The sequence below is a fragment of the Tenrec ecaudatus genome, unplaced genomic scaffold, assembly GCF_050624435.1.
Source record: "Tenrec ecaudatus isolate mTenEca1 unplaced genomic scaffold, mTenEca1.hap1 Scaffold_453, whole genome shotgun sequence".
In the NCBI taxonomy this organism is placed as follows: Eukaryota; Metazoa; Chordata; class Mammalia; order Afrosoricida; family Tenrecidae; genus Tenrec; species Tenrec ecaudatus.
In genome coordinates this window covers 113,940-141,708 of record NW_027459360.1, presented here as the reverse complement: position 1 = coordinate 141,708, position 27,769 = coordinate 113,940, and the positions used below count along the sequence as shown (strand labels likewise).

The window sequence follows — 27,769 nt, the reverse complement described above, 5'->3', positions numbered from 1 at the left end:
GTGCTCAGCTACCAAACAAATGATTAGAGACTGAAGGCAACCTTAGAAGAAATCAACAACTTCTGAAGTTAGCCAATGAAAATCTTACGGAGCATAGTTTTACTCTGAAACCACATACGGTCACCATATGGAACCCAATGGTAGGCAAAATGATTGATATTTAACAAGTATTACTTAATTGAGATACAAGGAGCTCATTGGTAGCCAATCCTTCATGCCATGAATGCACAAGGGGTTTTTGAAAAAGGCCATGGGAAAATGGAATAAAAATAATGGAATTTTTCCATTTGGAAGCTACTGCATATCTTTTCCTAATAGATTATGCTAAACAGTGCAAAATTATGCTAAATAGAATAATGTCATAAATCTTTTTAAATTCCTCAAATATTGTACATCTTTAAAGTATTTAGGATCCCTGTTCATCTTCCATGATAATTCAGAAAGAATACTAAGCTATTTACATATAGCATCTCTCTTAAAGATCTATTAAAGCTGATATTAATTTTATTCTCTATCTATGGTAAAGAGACCAGTTAGGTTACCGTATATATGTACGATACACATAAAAACTTGAGAGCTGAAAATTTACAGAATGACTTTATTTTTCTGGGTCCTGCAAATTTTACAAATTCAACTGTGTGGTTTTTCATGTTATAGTTAGAAACTCAATCTCCTTGTAGTTTTGAATTTTCCTTCTTTGATAGATTGCCAGGTTTCATAGGTTCTGGCATGTGTGTACATACACACATGTGTGTCTTGCTTAGTTTTTTATGTCCCTGAGCATGATAATGGTTACCATGGATAGGTGTTCATGGAAAGGCTGGAAGTTTGTGTCTACTCAGTCTCCAGGGAAGAAAGCCTGGGTGATGCACTTGAGAAACCAGTCACTGAAACCCCTCGGCAACATCCCTGCACTCTGACTCACATGGAGTCCCCAGGAGTTGGTGTGGGTTTGATGGCAGATGCTTGATTTGGTTCATTCCTTTGGGGGAAAAATGAATTCTGGTATCATTTGCTACTCTGCAGGCTGGCAGTTCAACCTCACCAGCACATCTGCAAAAGGAAAATGAGGCTGGTTGCTTCTGTATAGATTTTGTTATCAGATACCTATGGAGGAACACTATGAGTCAGAATTGACTGTGTGGCAGTGAGTTTGTTTTGGGGGGTGGGACAAAGTTTCTAGGTGGCACAAACAGCTTGCACTAGACTGTTCCCCTGAGGCTTGATGGGGGTAAACAGCCCGCATTACTGTGGAAGAACAGGAGATCTGCTTCCACAAACATGATGCTCCAGAAAAACTATGGAACAGTTCTGCTCTATAACACATGACATAGCCATGAGATGGAACTAACTCCATGACACCTAACCAAAGGGGAAATTGAACATGATCACATATTCTTGTCTATGTATACACATGGATATTACATTGAAATTATGACTAAATCAAAAACAAATATAATTCCCATTAAGAATCACCATGTCTGCAATGAATAACATGTCAGTGTGGCCCATCTAAATTAGTCCGTGAAGAAGCCCCACTGCTCCAGTGGTTAAAGGACTGGCAGCTCCATGAAGTGGCCATCTGGTAACGCATGATTATAGCCTAGAAACCCCAACGAGGAGTGGAAGGTGCTGTGACATCACTCACAGAATCCACTGTAGCGCAGTGGACAAAACAAGCCTCTTATCAAGAACGCGTGGATAAAAGGCTAGAACATTCAAGCATTACCATGCAGTGGGGCACAGAGAAAATAACATGCTATCTTACTATATATAACAGTTATATATCTGGAGGTTGCCTTCTATTAGAAATAATCATGACACAAATTTTAAAAGGAGGAGCTATTAGTAGGGCTCTGTTCTTGAACAGCAAATGCAAACAAATTGAAGAGCTAACATATGAAAAAAAAGTAAATCAAAAGATTAATCAGGGCCACAGGGAAAAGGATCAAATGCAAAGCTTCACTGGAGCTGGCCGCCAGGAAACAGCTGGCGCTCAATCCATCGGGCCCCAAGCGCACTACTTGAACTCTGGTTTATACAGCAAGAAACCACGAACGGTCGGGAATACTTTTCTCCTCCGATCACAACTGTACACGCTGACTAAGGGGGGTGGAGCAGCTAGGGAACTTCCTGCTGATATCCAACATGGGCATGGGCAGCAGCCCACTAACATTTTGAATCTGGTGGGTCCGGGGACCAATGCAGAAATAGCAAGCTTAAGCAATGGAAATATAGAGGCGAGTGTCAGCAGGTTAGCAAATGAGACTTAGGGTCGTTCAGTCACAGTATGCAGCCATTAGGATGTGGATGTATGTCCACTATTAATGATTTCAAAATAAATCATGTGGGGAGAGGGGGTTGGGGAGGATGGGGACCAACTCAAGCATAAGCTGGAAAATATAGAAGCTAAATTCATCTGGTTAATTAATAAACATCAGGATATTTCAAACGCTTTCTGTATCCAGTAGGATAAATGATGGATTTCAATCTATGTCACTGTGAAAATAAAATAACTGAAATTACCAAAAAGTGCTGACCTTGACCACATGTGCCACTAACTTACATCAATTCTGACTCACAGTGACCCCCGAGGACAGAGTAGAACTGCCCTGTGGATTTTCAAAACTGAAACACTACAGGGGAAGACCTATTATTTCTCCACATTAATATATAAAATGACTTGAAAATAAGTAAGTAAAATAATTGCTGGGTCCTGCAATTCAAAAGGATGTAAAAGGAAACCAAAACTCCCTATTAAAAATATGAGTGGATATTAAATCTGGGCCAGCAAGCTCTAAGAGCCAAGAAGGATCATAAGAGGGTGGCGGCAGGGGGGAAAGTGGCAGTTTAAAGAGAGATGAGCCATCAATGCAACCAATCTCTGAGATGAGGCTTATAGGGGAAACATCCCCCCCTGGGGCTCTTCACACTCCAAGTGGAAAAGTCCAGCATCCGCAGACACAAATCTCAGGAGCTGTATTAGAGATTAAAGTCTTAGCACTCCAGTGAGTAAATCGCTATAGGATAGATGGCTGTAGATTAAGCCTCCATTGAATTCTTTCTGATCATCAAGCAAGGAAATAGATTAAATTGGCCCAGGGACAGAGGAACTGGGAAGGTGAACACCATTCACTGATCTCCAGGTAATGCAGAGGGTCCTATAGTCAGGAGCCCAAAATGCCTTAGCAGTTGAGCCCTGACTGCCTGGGTCAGAAGGACTTGGAACAATCTTGTAAAATGCTCTATCTGGCAATGAAGGTGGCTCAGTTACAGTCCTGTCCCTGCTTCTGTAGTCCCATTTATAACATGCTGTACTGATGCTCCACCAATCAGAAACGTGTGACCGTTTCCTCTGTTGCAATCTTATTTCATTCGATTCCCGACTTGACTGTTTCCCTGAACTGCACTATGATCTCCATCCGGTGATGGGTCCGTGTCTTTGTATTCTCTTTGTCTCTTTTAATAATTAATAAATGTTCTCCGTAAATTATATTTGAGATTGGAGTTCCTTTTGTAGTCCAAATCAGAGCACAAGCTAGTTTTTGATGGGCAGAAATGGTTAAGAACATGCAGTAGAGTAAAAAGGAGACCGCGTTTTAAATATAGTTTAAAGAGAACATCTATTAAATCTTATGAGACAAAGACAGCACAAGGGCACAAACACATCATCTGAATGAAGGAAGCCACCAACAGGAGGTGGAAATGGCTTCCAAGGTTCACAACTGAGATGTGAGCCAAAGAGGGTGTGGGGGAGGGGCGGGGCAAAGGAAACTCACAAAAGCATGCATCTCAATGGCAGACATTCCATCCTTAGATAGCAGGCTTACAAAATGGGTCCAGGGCCTCCTGACCAATGCAGTCAGGGAAAGGCTAAAAGCAAGTGGCTCCTGACTAGGAGTCCCCTGGACTGTCTCCAGTTTGGTGACCTCCATCAAGGACACACACTCAGGCAAACCTCCAAGAGAAACTGCTTCTCCATGGGCTGCCTGCAGAGGTGAAGCAAAGCCACCCTGCAAAGCCTGAGGGCCAGATTACCTACTACCTTGGTTCCTGGGCAGAAACCACTCAATAGAGGCTCACTCCATGTGGGGCTCTGCAATCTATGCAAGGACCAGATCTGTGCGGGGATTTGGGGCTGTCACTGCTCTGGTACCCCTTTGCAAAGCAGGGTGCTGAGAAGTTAAGCTCTAATACAGACCTCGGTCATCAGTGGGGTGGCCTGATGACTGCAAGGCTGCCTCTCCTTTCAGTAAAGGCCACTCTGGGGTCCCCATGCTCTCATGCCCGCGACCTGACACGAAGGGACAGGCCCCAGGCAACCCCCCCCCCAAAAAAAAAACAAAAAAACCACGCAATCGCGCCTTTCTGGACGGAGGAACTCTGAGCAGAAAAAGCGGCCAGAGTATTTCCGCGCCCGAAGGCAAAGGCCTGCAACCAATTCAATAAGGATTTAACTGGAAATGTCCCAGGGGGTCGCGGCGACCTGGAACACTGTTGTATGGGGTGCGGGAAGTGTAACGTCCACGGGAACCCGGACACAGCTGGGACTCCAGGCCTGCAGGGGATTCCGCGCCAGGGATCAGCACAGAAACACAGAAACTCACCCACAGAAGCTCTTGGGCCGCACTCTTGGATCCTTCTCACTCAGAGGAAATGGGTTCAGCAGGAAACTATCACCTGGGGAGGGGGTGGGGTGGTCTCTGTGGGAAGGGGCGGGGCCTGGAGGTAATGAGGGTGTCGTGGAGGGAGGTTCCTGGAGGTGAGGCTCAGGGCCTGGCAAGGCAAAGGATTCATTCTTAGTAGTTTCTTCTTAGTCTGGAAGCCCTGCTGAAATCTGAGCACTTTGGGTGGCCCAGCTTGCATTTGAAAAGCGTTTGCATTTGAATCCCAACACCACACAAGTCCAGGCACAAAGACAAACTGAAAGAAAAGTGATGGGTGGAAGGCATGCTTCCCAAGTGGGAATTTCCCCAAGAGACACTCCAGCAGCTAGGGCCACAGAGACACACACTTGACAGCATCTGCTGCCATCTGCTCCACCTGACCACATCTCTCCTGCTTTTCACCTGGACGCCTCTAAAACTCAGACACTGATTTCAGGCTCTGCTCCCTGTGCTTCAGGCTCTGCTCCCTGTGTATGATCAGGTGAGCATCAAGATGGGGAATCCCTGAAAATGCCAGTTATCCTGTTGTCTTCTTCTCCTCCCTTGCTCTCTCTCTCTCCCAGCACTGCTTAAGATTTATTTCCCCCCAATCTGTGGGTTCTTATGTTCACATAGGTTTTTATGAAACCTTTCTATGTGAACAAGTGTCTATTTTGACCAAGTTACAGTCAACTAATTGTCCTACACAGAATGTTTCCTTTAATATATTTCATGTGTTGAGGTCTCTCCTTTCTATTTCTATGTTATTGAGGGTTTTTATCAGGAATAGGTAGTAGATATTGTCAAATGCCTTTTACGCATCTATTAATATGATATGGTTCTTATTATTTGTCCTATTTATGTGGTTGGTTACATTAATTTTTTCTAATATCGAAACATTCTTGTATCCCTGGTAATAATCCCACTTAATCAAGTTGAAATATGAACTCAAAGTCAGGGATAGGCGCTCTCTAACTCAATCCATCCCATTTCCACAAATGTAAAGATAAATTGGTCTGATGTATGATCTACTCACTCACCTAAACCAATAGTTATGTAATCATCAAATATGTTCCTTTATTGTTAAAATATTAGTATAATATATTCTGTTGTAGAGTGTATTTTATAAATAATTTTACCCCATATTCTCTGTAGTCATAAAATTTTCTTTTAAAGTTTCTCATGCATTAATAAAAAGGTTTCTTGTACAAATCTATATTTATTCAATTTTGTCCTTTACTATTGATTCATATTGCAGGTATACATATTAAAACCATGATTATATTTTTTTTCAACAAGATTCTGGAATGATTATTACTTTACTGCTTATTTTAAAAAGAAACACTCTAACATTTCAGTACTTATTGTACATACAGTCCCTGTACAAGAGAGGTTGTTAGGTGTCACTAAGTTAGTTCCAAATCATAGTGACCATATCACCACAGGGAGAAACACTGGCTTGCCCTAAACCGTCCTCATAATTGTTCTTATATTTGAGCCCATTGTCTCAGCCTCTTTCAATCTAAAAAGTTTTCCTCTTGTTTACCAAGCTCCATGGTTGAAGTGATATATCTCTTGTTTTTGCCTCCGGTTTGCAAATACACAAAACTCTAAAGGTTTTACATATATGGAATAAGAAAATACATTTAAAAGAAGAACAATAAAGTCAGAGCTGTTGTGTGAATTCTGACTCATAGAACCACAGAGAGCAGAGAAACAGCTCCTTAGGCTTTTGTGTTTTACATTTTATAGAACATGTTTCATCTTTACCACAGCAAGTAGTGTCCTTATAGACAATAGTCCAAAACTAGACAGGTGATGCAGTGGTTGATTTTCTCAGTCTCAGACATGTATAAGCACCACCTGGAAGTTAAAATGTACTCGACTATCCAAGAGCTGAAGAACATATTCAGTTTATTTTGTATACAACTGTGTCGATATGGTAGAAGTGTATTCTTAATTGTTTTATGAGGCCCTGAGCACAGCTGTGAGATTCTGGTTGTAAGAGAATGACATCCTGACCCACTATCACAGTGACTCAGGCGTCACCTTTTCCGATGTGGATACTGAATGTCACAGGTTGGTGCTTTTAGCTCAGTGCTGTATGGGATATGTGACTTTGATCATACATGTAATACTAATCTAACCGTTTTTCAGGATAAGAATCTGGTGGGGGGGGGTTTTCCCCACTAAGACCTACACATTGCATTATTTCCAACTCATCTGAATTATTTCCTGTATGGTCAGTGTTATGAAGAACAAACTTTCAGATACGTTGGTGGGAATTTAAGCACCAGGAACTACTGTTTTTGATGTCTCTGCCACATCCATATTAACCTCTACCACATCCATATTTTCCTGAATATCTGTGCTTAATGAAGTCTGTCCTGACTGAATTTTCACTTATGTGTTTCCCAATCACACCCATGACTATGCTTCTCCTATTCCGGGTCACGCTGAGACAGGACAGAAGTGGCAGTGTCCTAGCCGGAAGTGAGGGTCATAGCTAGGTTCCTACTTGCTGTGCACGGTGTGGAGCCAGAGAAGTGTTGCAGCCTGAGCTCTGTGTAGTCGGCGCGCCCACGTTGGGGTCGTGTTGGTGACCAGTTGGGGTGACCTTGCCGCACACAGCAGCCTGGCTCGGGTGCAAGCACCCTTCTCCCCTCACCTCCTCTTATCCAGTACCTCTCCCCTTGTACGGTGAGATGTGGGAGGGTGTCCCAGAGACTGGTCCCATCCCCCTGTTTGGGGATTGGTTGGAATTCCTTGCGAGAAACCTGTTGGAGAAAGGGGGATCCCAGACTGGCTTTGGGCGTCTGTGTTCCCGATTAGTCGCTTTGCAGGTCTCTCCTAAGCCCCCTGCATTGTCTCCATACAGTGTGCCACCTCCCCGAGACTCCTGGAACATCTTCAGCTCAAAGATGAGCCCCGGGTCCCTTTCTTCTCTCGCTATGAAGAAGTGAACGCTATTCAGGAAGCGAGTGGTTGCAGCTGGTGCACAGAACGTTAGGGCTTCCTCCTGAGTTTGCCCAATGTTGTGACCTGTGCAGTAACTTTCCCCGGGGAGCGGGGCGGGGGGGAGAACCCAGGTCTGGAAATGCCCTGGCTCCTTGCCAGCCAGTAGGGTGTCTGCGGGGAGTACACCCACCCTTGAGGTTGTTGAAGTGATATTCCAGCGCACGCACGGCGCACTGAGACATGATTGGCATTCCCAGGTAGCTGGGCTAAGTCCTTCCAGGACTGGAGGCCTCAAGCGAGGTGACCCAGGTTGGTGGCTATCAGTCAACAGTCTGGCAGGTGGCAAGTAAAAGGAGAAAGAGACAGGCCCAGCTGTACAAAGATGGGGTTCAGTGAGCAGGAACTCAGCCAAAGTGAAGGCCAGTCTTTCTTTGGGAAAGCGTATTGGTCTCGATAGAAGGGCAAGAGCCAAGTACGGAAGATCTCCCTTCCCACATACACTCTTCAAGAATTTTGCGTTGTTTCTTTAATTTTTACAAAGCCGGGGGAGTGTGGGAGCTGCTCCTGCTTATTTATTGCCCAAAGGTAAATTTCTGTTTCCTCTGAAGAAGTTTCTAGTAGCTTGTCCTATGTTTAGACTTATGCCGACTCCATTTTAACTGTGTATTCCCACCTGGAGTCATTTATCTCTATTTTAATTCCCTGAGTGTGTTGCTTTGTTTGGGGACATTTTTTTAAAATTTGTTTTTATCTTGCACACTCATACAAGGTTGTGTCCTCAATTTCAATCCATTCATTTGCATAGGGAAAGTATTTTGAAATCATTTCTTGAGGTAGTTCATCTGCCTGGATTTGTGAAACATATTCTGCTGTGTGACCCTTGGCTTTATATATGGATCAATCTGTTCTAGTATATTCTCTAGAAACTAGCTCATTCACATCCAGAATACCTGAGACACAAGTGAGTGATTTTTTTTCCAGGTGGACATTTCCAGAGAAGACTGTCTTAGGGACTCAGAGACAAGTCTAGCGATGATCCACTTAAACTGTGATTGTCCGTTTTCCCATAGGTCAATCTCAGGTGCAGTTATAGGGATTGTCCCCCCACCCCCAAACACCCAACTTAACTGCTGTTGAATCAATTAAGATTCATAGAAACTGTACAGGACACACCATCATTGCCCCTTTGGATTTCTGAGACTGTAAAACCTTCCATGATCAGAAAGCTTTGTCTTTCTCCTGAGGATTAGATGATGGTCTTGAACTGCAGAACTTGCAAATAGTAGTCTATTTTGTAATCTACAACACCACTGGATCTCCTAGGTATGGAGTGTCTGTGTAGCTTTGGCCTTTTTATGATGGACTTGTTTCATTTTTTTAAGTTGAAGAGTAATTTTTAATAAACCATTTTATTGGGGCTCATACAACTCTTATCACAATCCATACATACATCAATTGAGTAAAGCATCCTTATACATTCATTGCCCTCATCATTCTCAAAATTCGCCTTCCACTTGGGTTCCTGGAATCATCTCATTTTCCTTTTTCCCCTACCCCTCCCTCTTTTCTCCCCCCTCCCCCATGAACCCTTAATAGTTTATAAATTATTATTTTATCTTATCTTACACTGTCCGGTCTCTCCCCTCACCTTCCTTCCCGTTTCCCATCACCCAGAGAGGAGGTTACATGTAGATCCCCTAGATCGGTTCTCCCTTTCTATACCCCCTTCCCTCCAGGTGTCGCCACTCTCACCGCTGGTCCTAAGGGGTTCATCCGTCCTAGATTCCCTGTTTCCAGATCCTTACTGCACCGCTGTGCATCCTCTGGTCTAACCAGGTCCCCAAGGCAGAATTGGGATCATGAGAATTGAGGGGAGGAAGCGTTCAAGCACTAGAGGAAGGTTTTGATTTTCATTGTTGCTACACTGAACCCTGAGTGACTCATCTCCTCCCATTTCTTTTAAAATATGGTCAGTAATTTCCATGTCCTTGAAGATAGACACTGGGATCTTGGTCAGAAGTTAATTATAATGGTAATTGCATTATAATTATAGATTGCTTAGAGTGTGTTATTTTCACAAAGCTGAGCCTTCTGCTTCATGAACATGGTCCATTAGTCTCATTATTTGCATTTCTTTTGGTAACTTGGAGTAGTGTTTTTCTTATAGACTTCTTTCTACAAGACTTTGGTTCTCTTAGGTTTATTCCATTTATTTTATCTTTTAGGTAGCTATTGTAAATGATATTATTTTCTGATTTCCTTTTCAGAGCTTTCAACAATTTTCTTCTAGGGCTTTTGGATTTTCTATGTTTAGAAAATCATCAGCAATTACAGAGAGTTGTCATCAGCAATTATAGAGAGTTTTACCTCTTTGTTGCCATTTAGGATGCATTTGGTTTTCATTTGTTGACTGATAGCTATTGTTCAAAGTTTGTGTTAGTCAGGGTGGACTAGAGAAACAAACTCATAGACACTCAAATCTGTTTAAGAAAGACCTTTACATAAAAGAGCAATTGTATATTGAGAAAACATCCTATCCAAGTCCATACGTCCTATATTAACCCATATGTCCAATACCAATCTAAAAATACCGCTTCAGACTCATGCAACACATGCAATGACCCTGGATACAGGAAGATCGCAGGCCAGTAGGTGGAAAGACTTGTGGATCCAGAGGCAATGGAAACTCTCAATGCTGGCAGGGGTCTCTACAGGATCCTCCAGCTGCAGGAATCTAGTGTAGCTCCATGTGTCTTAACAGCAGGAACGTGTCACAGGGAGTGTGAGGTAAAGGTCAGCCTCCCACAACTAATTGCAGGTTTGATAGGCACAATAGTACAGTTGAGATATATAAAGATTATAATAAAGTCCTAGAGAATACGGAGAGATTAGAAGAGAGATTGAAATAATGGAGTCAGACACATTTCCTGGTAGCATGCTCACCTCAGCCCCACTTGGTGGTCCACGTGGAGATGGGAGACAGGAGGGCAGGAGAGAGGAGGAGAGGAAGGAGGACAATGGGAAAGGGAACAGGGGAGCAAGGATGGAGGGAGATGAAGGGAGAGCTGAGAGCCAGGGAGAGTGAGGGGAGAGAGCTTTATATTGTTAACCCAGGCTTATATATCTTCTTTTGGGTGGGGCATGTAAGCCCCCGAATTACAGGTAAAGACATACATCAGAGAAAAGGGTTGTGGAATAGGTAATACAGTAGTGGTAGGGGGGGTGATATAGGGGTACATACACTATAGGAAGAGGAGGGATTAAGGGTTTACATGTGATAAGATGGGTGGATCCTAGATTCAGGATGGCAGCCTAACTTTGTATGTCACCAAGCAGGTTTGACCTGTTTCCTGGCTCTCCATGGAAACCATTAACAGTTGGGTGGGTACCCCACCTAGAGTGGAACAGATGCCTGCAGGAGGAATATGTCTAAGCATCTGACCTCCCACCATGAGCTTTCAAATAACCTCTGTTTGTCAGAAATTTGTGTGAGACAAAGCTGGGGGGCATTTTGTATCCCACAACTAGAGTGAGTGTGTATCCCTCCTCCAGCAAGCTATTTATTTCCATAGCATTACCAAATGAGGTCATCAAGCTGTGACCCGATTGACAGGCTAAATTCCACCCCTTCACTTTCAATATTCTCAAGCTGACACCAGATTATTTAACTACCACAGTTTCAGCACAATACGAATTAAGATTGGTATTTAATGATAGCCTTATCTGATTCCAATTTGAAAGGTGAATGCCTTCACTTACTCTGCATTGAGTTCAATGTTTGTCATTGACCTTGCATTTTGCTGTTTTAAGTCCTATCAAATAAATTTGGACCCACAGCAACACTAGAGAAAACAGAATGAAGCATAGGTCTTGCTTCATTCTCACAGTTGTGATGTATGAGGCCTTTTTTGCAGTTACTGTGCCAATCTAGCTTGTTAAAGGTTACCTTTTTTAATAACCTTATGTTTCATAAAGCATTAGGTCCTTATCCAAGTTCTGATTTTCCTAACAAATGTCCGAAGTACTTGAGATGAAGTAATCACCTCCTCCCTTCTTTCTATTAAGCATTGCACATCATTCAATATACAATTGTTTGTTCTTCTGGTGGTCCATCCTACCATCAAATTATTCTCCAGTACCATAATTCAGGTACATCGTTTGATCTTTCATCCTTTTCATTCATTGTCCGACTTTGACATGCACATGAGACAATTGGAAACCTCATAATTTGGGCCAGGTACATCTGAGTCTTCAAAGAGACTTCCTTGCTCTTCACCTTTGACGAGGTCTGTGCAGCAGGTTTCCTCAACTAAATGCAGCAGTTGATTGAGTCAAGCTTCCATGAATATTGATTGTAGATCCAAGAGAGATGAACTTCTTCCAAATTTCAATATTATCCCCATTTATCCTGATACTTTCCATTGGTCCCATATTAGGGAGTTTAATTTTCTTTACATTGAATTTTAATCTAAAGTGAAGGCAGTAATCCCTGCTCTTTATCAGTAAGTTATACAAGTCATATTGTCTTGCAACATGTAGTTTTATGTCATTTGCATGTGCCGGATTATGAACCTGGCTTCCTTCAATCTTGATGTCATAGTTTTCAGTTAGTACAGCTTCTCAGGTTATTTGCTCAGAACAGCGTGTTGCACAGAGAAACTACTACAGCTTTCAATGATTCTGTATTACTGTGATGCACAATGAAAATTCATGGAAAAAACAAACAAACCACACTACAGGTTGTATTAAACATATATGTTTTAGAAAAAATATTCCGTGAAAGTGCTTAAAATGTTTTCCAGAAAATATGGCCAGGTATTCTGTAACCATTCCAAGAAAAGATCTCAAAAACAAAGTCAACCAAATAAACAATAACACCACCAATGAGTAAGGGGAATTAACATATTTGTATGTGTATCTTTGCAAATTGAATGTCCCCTTTAGTCAAGTATCTATTCATGCCCTTTGCCCATTTGCATCTCAAAACTCTGTACATGTCCACCATCACAACTCGTGCTAATTTACATGTTAGGCTAAAGAAAGAGGACTGAATTTTCAAGAGACTATTCAGAGAAATGAGAGAACACAGTAGAAGTAATATCCACTGTCAGCTGGGGGTTAATGAAATCAGAATTTCTTAACACTCTCTAAGCTTTCTGTGTCCAGACATTTTCTCCACTCTTTGGTGTAAGGAACTTGAGTTCTCAATAAATGGAAGCCAATTCCAGAGAAGATGAAGACATTAGACTCTCTTTTCGGTTTTTTGAGAAAAGATTGAAAGTATCTCTACTTTGTTCTCCTTGGGCTCTAACATGCAGATCACTCCTTCAATTTCCAGGTTAAAGTTCAAAACATGGTGAAAGGCACCACACTGGTCACAATTCTCCAGAAACTGTATAACTTGTCCGCAAGTTTTTATTTTCTTTCATATATTCTTTGGCCTGGAAGTTATGTCTCTGGTAATAGCAAGAGACTCCAAAAATGGGTTAACATAAAAGAGACTTACATTAGTTGTCAGCATGAATTTTTTTCCTCCCTGTCCTGGGTGCCCTGTGACAGGTACAGCATCAGGATTTGAGCCCAGGAGTGATGAATCCCTCACAAATCCTCTCCCTAAGATTTGCTGTCTCTTGTGGCTCCATATTTCTGGACCTGAATCTACCACAACCAGCAGAAAAGTTTGCAGCACTTGTTATCAATATGTTTGAGCATCAGGAAACAATTACCTGCCTTAATGCAGCTGACTCTCAAGCGCCAAAAGCATATCCACCAAGCAGTTCTCCCCGCAGCTGAGCGCAATGACCACTGAGGGCACAGCTGTCCATTACTGTGTGAGAGGAACAGTGAGAGGACTCAGTGCCATCCAGGCACAACCTTCCCTGTAATAATGACCTTAGTCTATAGGGATCACATGAGCTGCACAGAGCACAGGAGCCAGACTTCTGGGCAAGGGCAATGGGGGAGGCATGGGAGCAAGGAGCTTCCTCTTAGTATCTAGGGTTTCCTTTCCCTCCAAAACATTTTCTCTGAGAATCTTGTCTTCCTAAATATTACAAAACACCACATCAATTTCAATATTCATTCATTTATATGTTGTATGCATAAACACATTTAAATATATGTATGCATAAATGAATCCTGGTGGTGCGTTGGTTACTCATTAAGCTGCGACCTGAAATTTCAGGAGTTCTTAAGTACTAGCTGTTCCACAGTAGAAAAACAGGGCTTTCTTCTCCCTAAAGAGTTACAGTTTCAGAAGTGCTCAAGGACAATTCTACGCTGTCTATAGGGTCATGATGAGTCTGCACTGGCTCATGGCAGTGAGTGTGAGTGATGAATATATGGATATATACTATATTATTTGTGTCATGAACATGTGTTTAATGATTTTCACATCCTAGATGGCTGTACTGGATTAAATGAAATCACAAGACAACAAACCGTGGGGTTCATCGGAAGAGAACTTAATGAGGAATTCATAGCAACACACAGTTGTATAGTGTAGAAGTAAAACTCTTGAGATTGATTACTTCAGTTTCCAACTAATGGAACTAGAAAAAGGTGAGTATGCATAGGTAATATCCATGGCATAGGTAGCACGGGCCTGGGAGAGACAATAAAAAAGTAACCAAGATAAATGAAATAACAGGAACACAACCAGTAAGCTGATTATATGAAAACTGACTCTTTTAGAAGATGAAGAAAAGTGATAAATAGCCAGGTTTCCTGATTATCACAAAAGCAGGAGGACTGGAATCTCTCAGATCAGAAACCGGAGAGGAGACACCATTCTGCATGTTTTGTGGACATGCTTTATGAAGAACTTCCTGTCCACACTGTACAAATATCACTGAAATATGGAAATGCTTAGAAGGAAAGAAAATCAGTAAGGTTCCCACACAAGAAACAGATAATAGAACGGTCCACTATCATCATGTGAATCCACACCATAAGGGGAATCAGAGAGGATGCATTGTGAATGCTCATACCACTCAATTAGAAAGTTTGTTATGTATGTAATATAAAGTTTACAAATTGAAAACTATTTCTTAAAAAGATTGATAATTGATAACAATTAAAGCAATGCTTGATAAACAACCTGCTTAAGAGCTGTTTTCTGTTGGGAGTGCTCGTTCAGTCTGAGGGAGAACTCTTGTCTATATTCTCTACTCATCTGCTTCTAAATATCAGGGGACATGCAAATGCAGCTCTCTGCCTGCTGATAAAACAACCACAGGCCCTGATGTGGGACTTCTCAGAGGACAGTACCCGTTTCTGGGGTCTCTGCTGTTAATATTTTGAAAGCAAGAGCTAGTCCAGAGGACACATAATGAATTTGGTACCAAACGTGGCTTTCATTTTGGCCATTTTACATGGTAATCATTGTAGAGCTTGCTGTGTGTGTGTATAATTGTGAGTGCATGTGTTTGTATGTAAGTCATCTAATCAGAGTGTCTGTTTGCAGGTGTTCAGTGTGAGGTGCACCTGGTGTAGTCTGTGGGCGATCTGAGAAAGCCTGGAGAGTCTTTGAGACTCTCTTGTGCAGCTTCTGGATTCACCTTCAGTGACCATGGATGAGCTGGGCCCGCCAGTATCCAGGGAAGGGCCTGCAGTGGGTCGCAGGCATTAGTACTGGTGTTAGTACATACTATACAGATTCAGTAAAGGGCCAATTAACCATCTCCAGAGACAACGCCAAGAACACGCTGTATCTGCAGATGAACAGCCTGAAAGCCGAAGACACAGCCATGTATTACTGTGCAAGAGACACAGTGAGGGGAAGTCAGTGAGAGCCCGGACACAAACTTCCCCTGGTGGGAGGATATTGGTCTCCAGGGGGTGCGCAGGACCCACAAAGCACAGGACTCAGACCCAGGAGCAGCTGGAGCTCAAGGCTGGTTTCCTGTGGTTATATGTGGATTCTCAGAAATCTCAGTTCCTTGTGGGAAATCTCTAATTTAAAAAATAATACTTCTGTGCCTACTCCTGGCATCTGTGAATTCAAAGTTATATTGTAACCAAAACTATATTCTGTCCCACAGCAACAATCCGCTTCTTAACCTTTAAGGACAGGAAATGACTTTGCCAGCGGTCCCTGCATCAGAGTTCTCAAGACGCTCAGATAAAATATTTTCCAATCAGACTTCAGGAAAATGGTGCCTGGGTAAAGGTATCTATTAAGTGTTTGAGTATTGGCTGAAAGTCTAACAGTATGTTCTTTCAGCACACTCTGAGGAATTCTGGCAATCATCTAGCTAATAATTTAATAAAAGATAGGCAGTCTGCCTATTTTATATTGAATTGTTTCTTCAAATGACACAATTTTTGTTGTTGCTGATTTTTGCTTTTTTTGTTTTCCTTTTTTTTACCCCAGGGTAGAGTGCAAACGCAGGGCTCTACTACCACAAATTATTCAGTCAAGTTTCCAACATTTGGGGAAATCTCAGGGGTCAGGACAGCTTTGGTTGTTTTTCCTAACCTTTGTGGCTGTGTGTGTGTGTGTGTATCTTTTCTGGAATCCCATCTGAAAATACATAAATTCGCCAACTGCATTTTATTATCTGGGTGTTAATATCCTATATCAGTCTATCCTTCAGAACCTGTAGCCCATGATAGTCCAGGAAACACACTACCTTTTTGTGAAAATTCAGGATTCAGGGAGAGCTTAGGGCCAAACGGGATCATTCAGTTCTTCATGCTGGATGTTGTATCTTCACCTTCACAGCCCCAAAGAATGTCGGCCACTCCTTCTGGTTTCACCCAGAGGGTCCACATTTGTCCTATTAATGAGCTCATCCTCCTCCTAGTGGCTTTGCTAGTATTTTGTTGTTTGATACCGGTAACATTCCCAGTATCCATTGACACACAACCTTAAGTGAAGAATTTCAGCTATTTTGGTATAAGATCCTGTATGAAATGTAAGATTAGGTGTGAATAACTTTATTAATGATGACTTTGTGGATACTACATGTCTTCCTGTGTCAAAGGTAATTTTTTTAGTGTTGCATGTACTCTTTCCACACTAGAATAACTCTTGAGTAGATGTAGGAGTGTAGTTGTCAAAGAAAAGTTCTTCCTTCTTAGTGACTTACAAAAGCCACTCCTATTTACAGCACACATTGAATGGGAGCTATTTTTGGCTGAATTCAATGAGATTTCTAGATTTACCTGACCTTCAAATATTTGAATATCTAATTTTACATAATCTATTGCAGAGAGAAAATGTGTATCTGACAATTTAAATGCTCTTGGTTTTGTTCTGAGTATCTTAGAAAGATATAAGTCCCTGAGAGGAGAGGACTACTGCCTTTATTCCCAAAGCTGTTCTCAAACTTAATTTGTGTCTCCCTCCTCAACCATCTTCTTCATCACTTTCTGTGGCCTGAAAGAATAGGCCTTGTTCTTGAAGAATGGAGAAGTCACGGAAGGGAATGTGTTCTATGAGGAAGCAGCCAACATTCTCATCTCAGATTGACCCCTTTTAAACTTTATTACAAAGTTACCACTCACATGCAAATCTGCACATAGTCCATTGGATATAGTCTCATGATGTATTTACTCAAATTTAGCTCTTATTCTGATTTAATACACCTGGGAAAATAGGCCTCATTGCCAATATGTCAGTTTCTTCCTCTTCTTGGGGAAACTCTCAGAGGTGAAACGCTCAGGGATTGAAGCATGGGGTTTTGTGACTGCTTTATCTGTGAATCAGGCTCATTCTCTTCAGGAGAAGCGTATGCAAATAAAGGCCCTCCTTATGCTGATAAAAAAAACACCCCAATCCCAACAAAACAGTTCTTGGAGAAGATCCTCAGTACCATAATCTACAAGAGTCGCTGTTCTGAAATTTGTATGAACACAGAATCATCATGGAGTCTGTACTAAGCTGGGTTTTTCAGGCAGCTATTTTAATAAGTAATGCTATTGAGAGCAAGTGTGTGTGAGTGGGTATGAGTTGCACACAGTTGACATGTGTGATCGCTTTCATGACCGGCATATATTTTGTTTGAAAATGGCAATTGCAATGTGCAACTGGTTGAGTCTGAAGGAAACTTGAGGGAGCATAAGACATTTTTGAGATTCTAATGTGCAAACTCTGGATTTACATTTAGTAACTTTTCCATGACCTGTATGAGCCAAGTTCCAGGCCTGCAGGGTGTCTTATTAGTACTGTTGATATCACATATTGTACAGATTCCATGAAAGCTGGTTTACCATCTCCAGAGACATTGCCAAGAACACACCGTATCAGCGAAAGGACAGTCTAAAAGTCAATCACACGTCCATGTATAATGGTGGGGAAGAAACACAGAGAGAAGTCAAAGTGAGTACAGACACAAACCTCCTATGCAGGGAGGGAGCTGTGTTGCAGGGCTCTGTAAGGGCATGAACAGAAGGAATGATTCTGGATCATGTGCATTTGGAGAGGGAGTTTCTAGTCTGGATCTCTATTGTGATCCAGGGTTCTTCATCTCACTATTTCACACGGGAATTTATGTTTTGTTTTCTTTTTATGATTCAGTTCCTACCCTTAATATCTGTGAATTCAAAGTTGTATTGTAAGAAAATAAAACATTCTCATAGAGAGAAAAACAACCAACCAAAATGAGCTTGTCCCATAGGGAGTAGAAATTTTCCAGGGGTGATCAGCGTGTATTTTGAGAAGGTCAGTGTTTTAGTCCTGGTGGACTGGAGAAACAAATTCATAGACACTCCTATGTGTATAGGAAAAAGCTTTATATAAAGAGCAACGGTATATTGAGAAAACACACCAGTCCAGTGCAGATTAAACCCATAAGGCCAATATTAGCCCATATGTCTGATACCATTCTGTAAATTCCTCTTCAGACTCATGCAATACATGATACAATGCCAGGTGCAAGAAAATCACAGGTTAGTGGGTGGAAAGTCTTGTGGATCCAGTGGCATTAGAAGCATCTTACTGCTGGCGTGGGCCTCCACGTGACTCCTCCAGCTCCAAGGTTCTGGCTGCCATTAGCATAGCTCCATGTGGCTTGTCAACAACAATGCCTCACAGGGAGAGAGTGTATCTAGCCTTCAGTGAGCTATTCATCTCCTTTGCACCTCCAAATGAGGTCATGAAGGCGTGACCTGATTGACAGGCTAGACTGCACCCCTTCGCAGGTTCACAGGAGATCATGTAACTGCCACAGTCTGAATATCTTTCAGGAAGACTCAGTGGAGTGCTAACCGTTAAGGCCTCAATTAATGGCTGTAAAGTTGGTGGTTTGAAACGTGGTGTCATTTATTCAAGTACAATATATTGTAAAAAGTTGCTTTCACCCAAACTAAAATTCTGTTGACATTGATCAGTTCCAAGTCATAGTAATCCTAGAGGACAGACTAGAACTGCTCCTACAAGATTTCCAAGCCTGTATTTCCTTATGAGATTATTCCACCACAAATTCTCCCACACAGCAGTTCGTGGGTCTGAATGACTGAATTTTCATTTAACAGCTAGGCAAGTCATGACTGTCCCATTAGGATTGGTAGTTCTTACTTATCTATCAGTTATTTTTAAAAAATATTATATCCTGTCAAACAGTCTTCATAGTTTAGAATTATGTTTTTCATCAAGCCTTGCTGTTTTTCATCCAGATTCTTCCCCTAGATCAGGGGTCAGTAAATTTCTTTTTTCAAAAAGACCTCTGAAAACTATAATTGATTATTCCATTGGTCATATAGACTTGGAGACAATTATTCAACCTTACTGATTGTGAAAACAACAGCAGGAAAGAGAAAAGGGCATAGCTGTGTGCTAATAGAATGTTATTCACAAAGACAGGCACTGGGCCATGAGCCTGTTAACCAAAGCCCTTCAATGAGGGTCTGTGTAAGTAACAGATGATCTTCTGTTTCTTTTCTAAAACAGTTTTATTGGAATTTCATGCACATGATATAATTCAATCATATCAAGAAGAGGCATATACCTGTCTTGATTTTCTCTGCAGTAGGAGCAGCTTGCCTGCCACTACCCCTCATCCCCTAAAAATTTTTGCCAGTGCCAAATTCTTCTCCACTCATCCCTTGGTCAGGAATGCCTCCCAGCTGATGAGGTGTCCCATCTGTGGCGCAGAAACATCCTAGACACTGACAGAAGAGCGCTTCAGCAGCTTGGCATCCCTACATTCCCTGACTTGATTGATCCCTAGTCACAGCTTCCAAACCAGCATATCTCAAAGGACATTGACACAGCAGCCAAGCTCATTGGGGCTGCCACAGTTGGAGTGGCATCTCTGGAGCCCGCATTGGGACTGGGTTTGGGAGCCTCATCCTTGCTTATGCCAGGAACCCTTCTCTGAAGCAGCCGCTCTTCTCCTATGCCATCCTGGGCTTTGCCTTCTCGAAGGCCCTCGGGCTTTTCTGCCTGATGGTGGCCTTCCTCATCCTTTTTACCATGTGAAGGAGCCATATCTACCCCCCACATTTCTCTGTCCCAAGTCTCTCTGCCCAAAATTTCCCTTCCCTGCACCTCCCCGGACAGCCTGGGGAAAATAATTGGCTCAAGGTTTGACAGAGACAAATAAATACTGTATTAATAAAGATGCTTCTTTTTTTTAAAAAAAGTGGGGGGCATACAATCATCATCACTATCGATTAAATTTTTTCTTCCTTTTGTTCATATCATTACATTTTTGGCAAAATGTACACAAGAAAACATTCTCCAATTCAACCACTGTTATATGTACAATTGAGTATCTTTGATGATACTTTTCATGTTTACAACCATTATTGATATCCTTTTCAAAATTATCCCATCACCAATAATATAAACTGAATTCCCCCTAAGCAACAACCATTTCACCTTCACCCATGGTAACCATTGGTCAAGCTTTGTTTGTTTTTATATAGTTTTAAAAATAGATGTATATAATATTCACATATCAGGCATCAAAGAACAAAAAAATCTTTATAATTGGGTGCATACCTCCATGATACAATCACCGAGGACAAACAGGTGCATATGCAAATGTGGTGAACAAAGCTGATGGTGCCGGCTATCAAAAGAGATAGTGTCTGGGGTCTTAAAGGCTTGAAGGTAAACAAACGGCTATCTAACTCAGAAGCAACAAAGCCCACATGGAAGAAGCACACCAGCCTGTGTCATCAAGAGGTGTGGAAGGGATCAGGTATAGGCATCATAAGAAAAAAAAAATCTTACCAGAGTGAATGAAGGGGAAAGTGCAGAGTGGTGACCCTAAGCCCATTTGTTGGCCACTGTAGATCCCCTTGCAGAGCGGTCTAGGGGAGGACTTGAGTCAGTCAGGGTGTGATATAGCACTGATGAAGAATACAGCTTTCCTCCAGTTCATAAATGCTTCCACCCCTCCCTCCACCCCACCCCACCCCACTACCATGATCCAAATTCTACCTTGCAAGTCTGGATAGAGCAGAGGATGTACACTGGTGCAGATAGGAGCTGGAGGCACAGGGAATCCAGGGAGGATGATACCTTCAGGACCAGGGTGTGAGGGGTGATACTGGCAGGGTAGAGGGTGAGTAGGTTGGAAAGAGGGAACCGATTACAAGGCTCTACATGTGACCTCCTCCCTGGGGGACAGACAACAGAAAAGGGGGTGAAGGGAGACTCTGAACTGGGCAAGATATGACAAAATAATAATTTATAAATTGTCAAGGGAACATGAGGGAGGAGGGAGCTTTGAAAATGATGAGGGCAAAGAATGTACAGATGTGCTTTATACAATTAATGTAAGTATGGATTGTCATAAGAGTTGTCTGAGTCCCTAATAAAATGTTTTTTAAAAATAGTATTCATTTACATAGATGTTTAAAATGTTGTACTATATGTATATATGCATATATATAATAATGAATTCTTTGGTTCTCTCCCCCTCCCACATTCATTGTTTGCTCCCGAAAGTTCCTCACCCTTCCTACTCCTCTACTCCCCTAGGGCCCTATAGACCATTGCATCAGTTATTGTCTCTAGGGATCCGCGCCTTCTGTGCTTTACAAACTTTGAAACCCAATAGAAACAACAAAAAACAAAACCAAAATAAAACAGCAAGAAGAAAATAATAATAATATAAAGATAAAAATGAAAATGAAGAATAAAGAAGGAAAGACTACCATCAATATTTTAAAGTTCAGCAAAAAAAAAAAAAATCCTGTCATGGAACAAGTGAGAAATGCTTTACCTTAGAGCAAGTACAGGTTGGATTGAGAGGTAGGTCAACTGACCAATTGTCATATTATGCCATGGTCTGATCCACCGTGATCAAGTTCGCAGTTATCTCTGTCTGAGAGTAAAGCTTTTCAAGGGGATCTGCCAGAGGTTTAATATGACTAAATATTCTTCAGATGGATTTTTTTGAGTTCTCACTGTTCACCTACCCTTCGACAAATTGGATGTTCATAATTTGAGCTCTGAAGGTTTTTCCTTCATCACATTTGAATTGTCACTATCTTTGGGTCACACATGCTGGTGTGCTTCTTCATTGTGGACTTCCTTGACACCTGACTTAGATGGCTGCTTGAAGACAAGCCATTTAGATCCCAGATAATTGATACCCTGGTACCATCTGCTTTCTTCACCCCACTTTGCTATAATGCCCCTATCTTCATTGATTTTTCAATGAAGGTAAGTATTGAGCAGAGCCATGTTAAGATCCTGTACCCAGAATATGATCACCTAGAGGATGGATCTAGCTAAATCCTGTCATATACCATGGGCACCTCTAACTAGTGCCTGGAAAGTGAACATGTGAAACTCCACAACTATGTTAGTCTGGGTGGACTAGGGAAAAAAATTCACAGACATTCATATGTGTACAAGAGAGAACTTTATATCACAGAGAAATTGTACATTAAGAAGGCATAACCGCCCAGTCCAGTTCAAGTCCATAAGTCTGATATTAGCCCAGATATCTGACACCAGACTATAAATTCTTCAGACTCATGCAACACATGCAATGATGCCGAATGCATGAAGAGCACATGCCAGTGGGTGCAAAGTCTTGTGGATCCAGTGGAGATGGGTGGAAACATCTCAAAGCTGTTAAGAGTCTCCACGTGGCTCCTTCAGCTCCAGGGCTCTAGCGTAGCTCCTTGTGCATTGTTGACAGGAATGTCTCATAGGGCATGAGACTGTGTCCTGCCTCCAGCGAGCTATTTTTCTCCTCAGTGCCTCCAAATGATGTCATCAAACTGCACCCAGATTGACAGACTAAACTCCATCCCTTCATCTTAAGTCTCAAATTGACAGCAGATTATACAACTACCACAGCAACCATGGAGGCAGATAAAGAGCAGGACAGGAAAAGCGAAGTAGGTACCTTCTCTATTTGTTTTGTACTCTACTCTTATTTGTATCTTTATGTCATTATAATTTTTCTTTATGTTTAATTATATCTTTGTTTTTAATTGTTTTTGTTATTATCTCCAAGTTTGGAAGTAAAGGAGTGGATGAATAGAGACCATAACTGAGGCAATGGTTTATATGGAAGGGGGAGGAGTAATCAGTGGATCTGTGAAGCAGGAGGGAGCATTAAGCTTATTTTGAAAATGGGCATACAACTTTTTTTTAGAAGTGTTTTAAGTATGGAAATGTGAATGTTATATCAGGAAAAGAAAGAAAGAAAGAAAGAAAGAAAGAAAGAAAGAAAGAAAGAAAGAAAGAAAGAAAGAAAACGATCTATGGTTACCATGTGTGAAGTGGGAAGAGATTTGGCTTAGGGGGGCATTAAATTAAGTTTAACTGCAGTGAAACAATATGCAGGGGAATAAAAATAATGGTTCTACAACCTGAAAAGAATACTCAATGGCACTGAATTACACATGTAGAAGGCGTTGAATCGGTGAAAGTTTTGTTGCATACAGTTTTGCAAGTATGTGAAATATATTACATGAATAATGATTACAGAGGGGGAGAAATTGTTCTATAATTGACTGTGGTAAAGATTATACAACTCTTCTTGATATGGTTGAAGTATTGAATTATATAAGGGGGAAAGTTCTAATAAAAGTGTTTTGTTTTGAAGTGGATGCTCAGAAATATTCATCATTTTACCTTCCACTTTAACTCAACAGCCTGCACATCTCATGGGCTACCCTTGTCCTAAGGGTAGAACTGGGCTGCCCAGAGAGAAAGTGGAACATTCCTAGGAAAATAGTATCCCCAGGAATTCCCTTCATTATGGCTCACACCTCAGGCCAACTGTCTGCATTTCTACAAATCTACCCATGGTTTTCAGGAAGAAATTGTTTGTCCACAGTCAGTGCAAATGATGAAGGGTAGAGATTGACCTCACAGAACACAGGTCAGGAAAATCCCCTCTAGAGGCCATTACTGCTCCTCCTCAGAGCCATCCTCTTTCTGCTTCCACAAGCACAGCACACGTGGATCGCCTACAGTAAAATATGGTAACAGAGCTCCAAGTCACACATGAAAGTCAGGTATCTTAGGCCTTCATCCTTACCATGTTAAACAGAGATGCCTGTGGAGGTGACACCCTTCTGGATTCTTCTTGGTGACATGAATGTCCTACCCTGTAAGCACCTTCATGTCAAAAGCAGTTCTTTTCATCTTAGAATGGTTTTAAATTATATTTCCCCCCGTATTCCTAGGTGTGATCGTGCAGGTAGAGCTGCTACAGACCAGTCATGAGTTGGGAAAGCTATGTGCTATGTCTCAAAGTGCTATGTCTAGCTTCCAGGTCTGAAAATATCAATGTTTCTAGATCTAAAAGGCTCTGGGAAACACGACCTGTGTTAGGTGGCACAGAAGCCTTGTGATGAGTCTTAGCAACAACTCAGTTTTCACATATTGATGCATTGCAACCACTATAGCTCAACCAGCTGCATGTGTTTTAACAATCTGAAACCTGAGGACACTGACATGTAAAATGTAGGAAACGTACTAGGAGACACAATGAAGGCTTAATGGTCAAACATCTCAAGCATCACAACCCTAATTTGGCAGCAGAGGGAGCTCAGGGTACATGGGACACAATCTTTGCCACAGGAGCAGGTGCAGGGGGTGCCAAGTGTTTCTTTGCTCTTGTGTCTGGAGTTTTCCAATTCACCCATGTGGAAGAGCACTTCAAGGAACCTTCAGCAACTAGGTTCGCATGCCTCTTATTTTCCTGGAGGGCAGATCCTAAAAATTAAAAGCCCATATTCTTCCTCAGAAGACAGGGGAGAAAGAAATCACACTTGGGACAAGTTGAAATCAATCCCAGAAGGACTGGTAGTCTCTCTATGCCGTTAAATTCTGACCTCCATGTGCTTCACTCACACAATCAGTTTCTCTCCATCCTAATTATTTTTTCCAAATTACTTTAGGTTGAAATTGTATGTGTGTGAATCCCAGCCCAAGTATCTCCTGTGAAGAGAAAACCAAACCAAACCTGATTTTACCATTTCTGAAATAATTGACAGTTGTATATTATTTTTGTCAATATTTATTATTTTAATAGGTAATTATTCTCTTGAGAAAAACATATCCTTTAACCAGGATTTGTCAAATTATTTTTTTTTACATTTTATTAGGGGCTCATAAAACTCTTATCACAATCCATAAATATACATGCATCAATTGTATAAAGCACGTCTGTACATTCTTTGCACATCAGCCTGTATGATCATGAGGTGTACACGTGATCATGTATCAGATATCAAAGACCCAGAACAAAATAATATCTTTGTGAATGAAGAAGAGTGTGTAGTGGAGACCCAAAGCCCATCTATAGACAATTGGACATCTCCTTACAGAAAGGTCACAAGAAAGAGAAGAGCCAGTCAGGGTGCACTACAGCACCGATGAAACAAACAACTTTCCTCTAGTTCTTTAATGCTTCTCCCCCCACTATCATGGCCTCAATCCTACCTTATAAATCTTAGTAGACCAGAATATTTACACTGCTACAGATAAGATCTCGCAACACAGGGAATCCAGGACAGATAAACCGCTCAGAACCAACAATGAGAATAGAGATATCAAGAGAGTAATGGGAAGGTGGGAGTAGAAAGAGGAAATCAATCACAAGGATTGACATAGAACTCCCTCCCAGTGGGACAAACAGCAGAAAAGTAGGTGAAGTGAGACAGCAGACAATGCAAAATATGAAAATCATAATTTATAATTTATCAAGGTTCATGAAAGAGGGAGAGTGGGAGAGGGAGGGGAAAATGAGGAACTGATATCAAGGGCTCCAGTACAAAGCAAACGCTTTGAAAATGATGATGGCAGCATATGTACAAATGTGCTTGACAATGGATGAATGCATGAATTGTGATAAGAGCCCTAAGAGCCCCCAATAAAAGTATTTAATAAAAAAGAAAGCATTAGTATTGTAAAGCATAATACCTAGATTTTGGAGAGCACAATCAACTCCTCAAGCATGGGAGACTTCCTCTAGTTTTTGGAAGATGCCCTGGAAACGTCCCGATGTGTTATGCAAATTCACAGACAGCATTGGCTTCTCTGGGTATGTAGAGACCTTCAGCATCTACAGAACTTCTAAGTTTAACTCAGTACCTTAAAATTCTTGGTGTGCAAAAGATTTGTGAAGGGAAGGCAAGCTTGATTCAAGGCAAGACAAACCTGCAGGGAAGGAGCGAGACTCAGGAGCCGCTGTCATATTCAGCTCAAGGGGACAATTAAGGGAAGGTCTAGAAGGGGCTGGGGAGGGTTTTACTTTTAGCATATGAATTTTCTTTTCCAAAAGATAATTTAAAAGAGAATTAGACAAGGGAAGCTTGTGTCAGATTAAATATATATTTCTAGGGGAATATTTATTTAACTGCATCAAGAAATGAATAAGCACCACACTTAAGGGGTGGAGAGGAGGAGGGCACATTTCAAGGCACTGTCTCTAACTGTAGGTTGACATTTCCATTAAGTCAATTCTTTCTCTTAACAACCCTATAGAATAGGGCTGCCCTTGTAGGCTTCTGAGTCTATAAATCTTCATGGGTGTGTAGAGAATTCTTCCCCCTGCAGAGCCATTGGAGATTTAGAATGACTGACCTTGCATTTAGCAGCACACTGCATAATGAACCCCACACGCAGGGCTTTCCAAGATATCTAGAACATTCTTATCTACTCTTGGAGTGACTCTCTTAGAAGTCATTCAACATTACTTATGACTATATAGGCAGAAGGTATGCAAATAGACCCCTCCCCTGCTGAGGAAAACCATCCAAGTCCCAACTCTGAAGCTCTTGGACAGTTGCTCCACCTCTGGAATTCCAAGGTACCCCCATTCAAGACTGAACAAATCAAGTCACAATGGAATCTCTATTGAGCTCAATTTTCCTTTTTGGAATTTCAAAAGATGCTTTGATGCAGAGAAAGTGTGCATGAGGGGGCATGAGTGAGAGGCAGTAAATATGATTTTCAGGATCAGGATGTCTGTGTGTTTGCAGGTGTCCAGTGTGAGGTGGAGCTATGGCATCTGAGGGAGACTTGAGGCAGTCGGAGGCTTCTCTGATATTCTCCCGTACAGTCTCTGCATTCATTGCCTGTATTTATAATATACACTGGATCTGCCTAGCCCCAGAGAAGGGGCGGCAGTGGGTTTCATACATGAATAGTGTTGGTAGGACTCTCCGAAGGGCCAATTCACCATCTCCAAAGACAATGGTAAGGACATACTATAACTTCAAATGGACAACCTGAACTTCAAGGACACAGTTTTGTATTTCTGTGCAAAAGATGCACAGTATGGTAGTTACATAATCTGGTGTGAATTTGGGACTTCAGAGGATAAAGAGGGAAGGGTTGGAGTCTGTCAATTGGATCATAGCCAATGAAGCCTCTGCGTGGGCATGGCCTTCTGAGAATTCTGGGAAATCCCGTATTCCATCTTGGAGGTGGAAGAGAGATTCTCTAATCCCTGGGAGACACCCTACTGACAAGGGTGACTCTCTGTGAGACATCCCTGAATAGAAGCCACATGGACCTACCCCATGCAGCCCTGGGTTCTGGAGAAGACATGTAGAGACCCGTCTCCGCTGAAAAGCTTACAATGCCACTGGATCCAAAGACTTTCTGCCCACTGGCCTGTGACCATCTTGCATTCTGGATCATTGTATGTATTTCATAAGTATGAAGAGGAATTTATACATTGGTATCCGACACATGGGCTAATAATGGACTTATGGGCTTGGCCCTAACTGGG

The 27,769-nt window shown here is 41.7% G+C and overlaps 1 long non-coding RNA gene across 4 annotated transcripts in view; it reads right to left on the bottom strand.

The window, feature by feature from the left end:
• The window catches only part of LOC142436604 (uncharacterized), a 78,375-nt gene that overhangs the window by 38,313 nt on the left and 12,293 nt on the right, over positions 1-27,769 (bottom strand). The gene's annotated exons all lie outside the window — the stretch shown is intronic.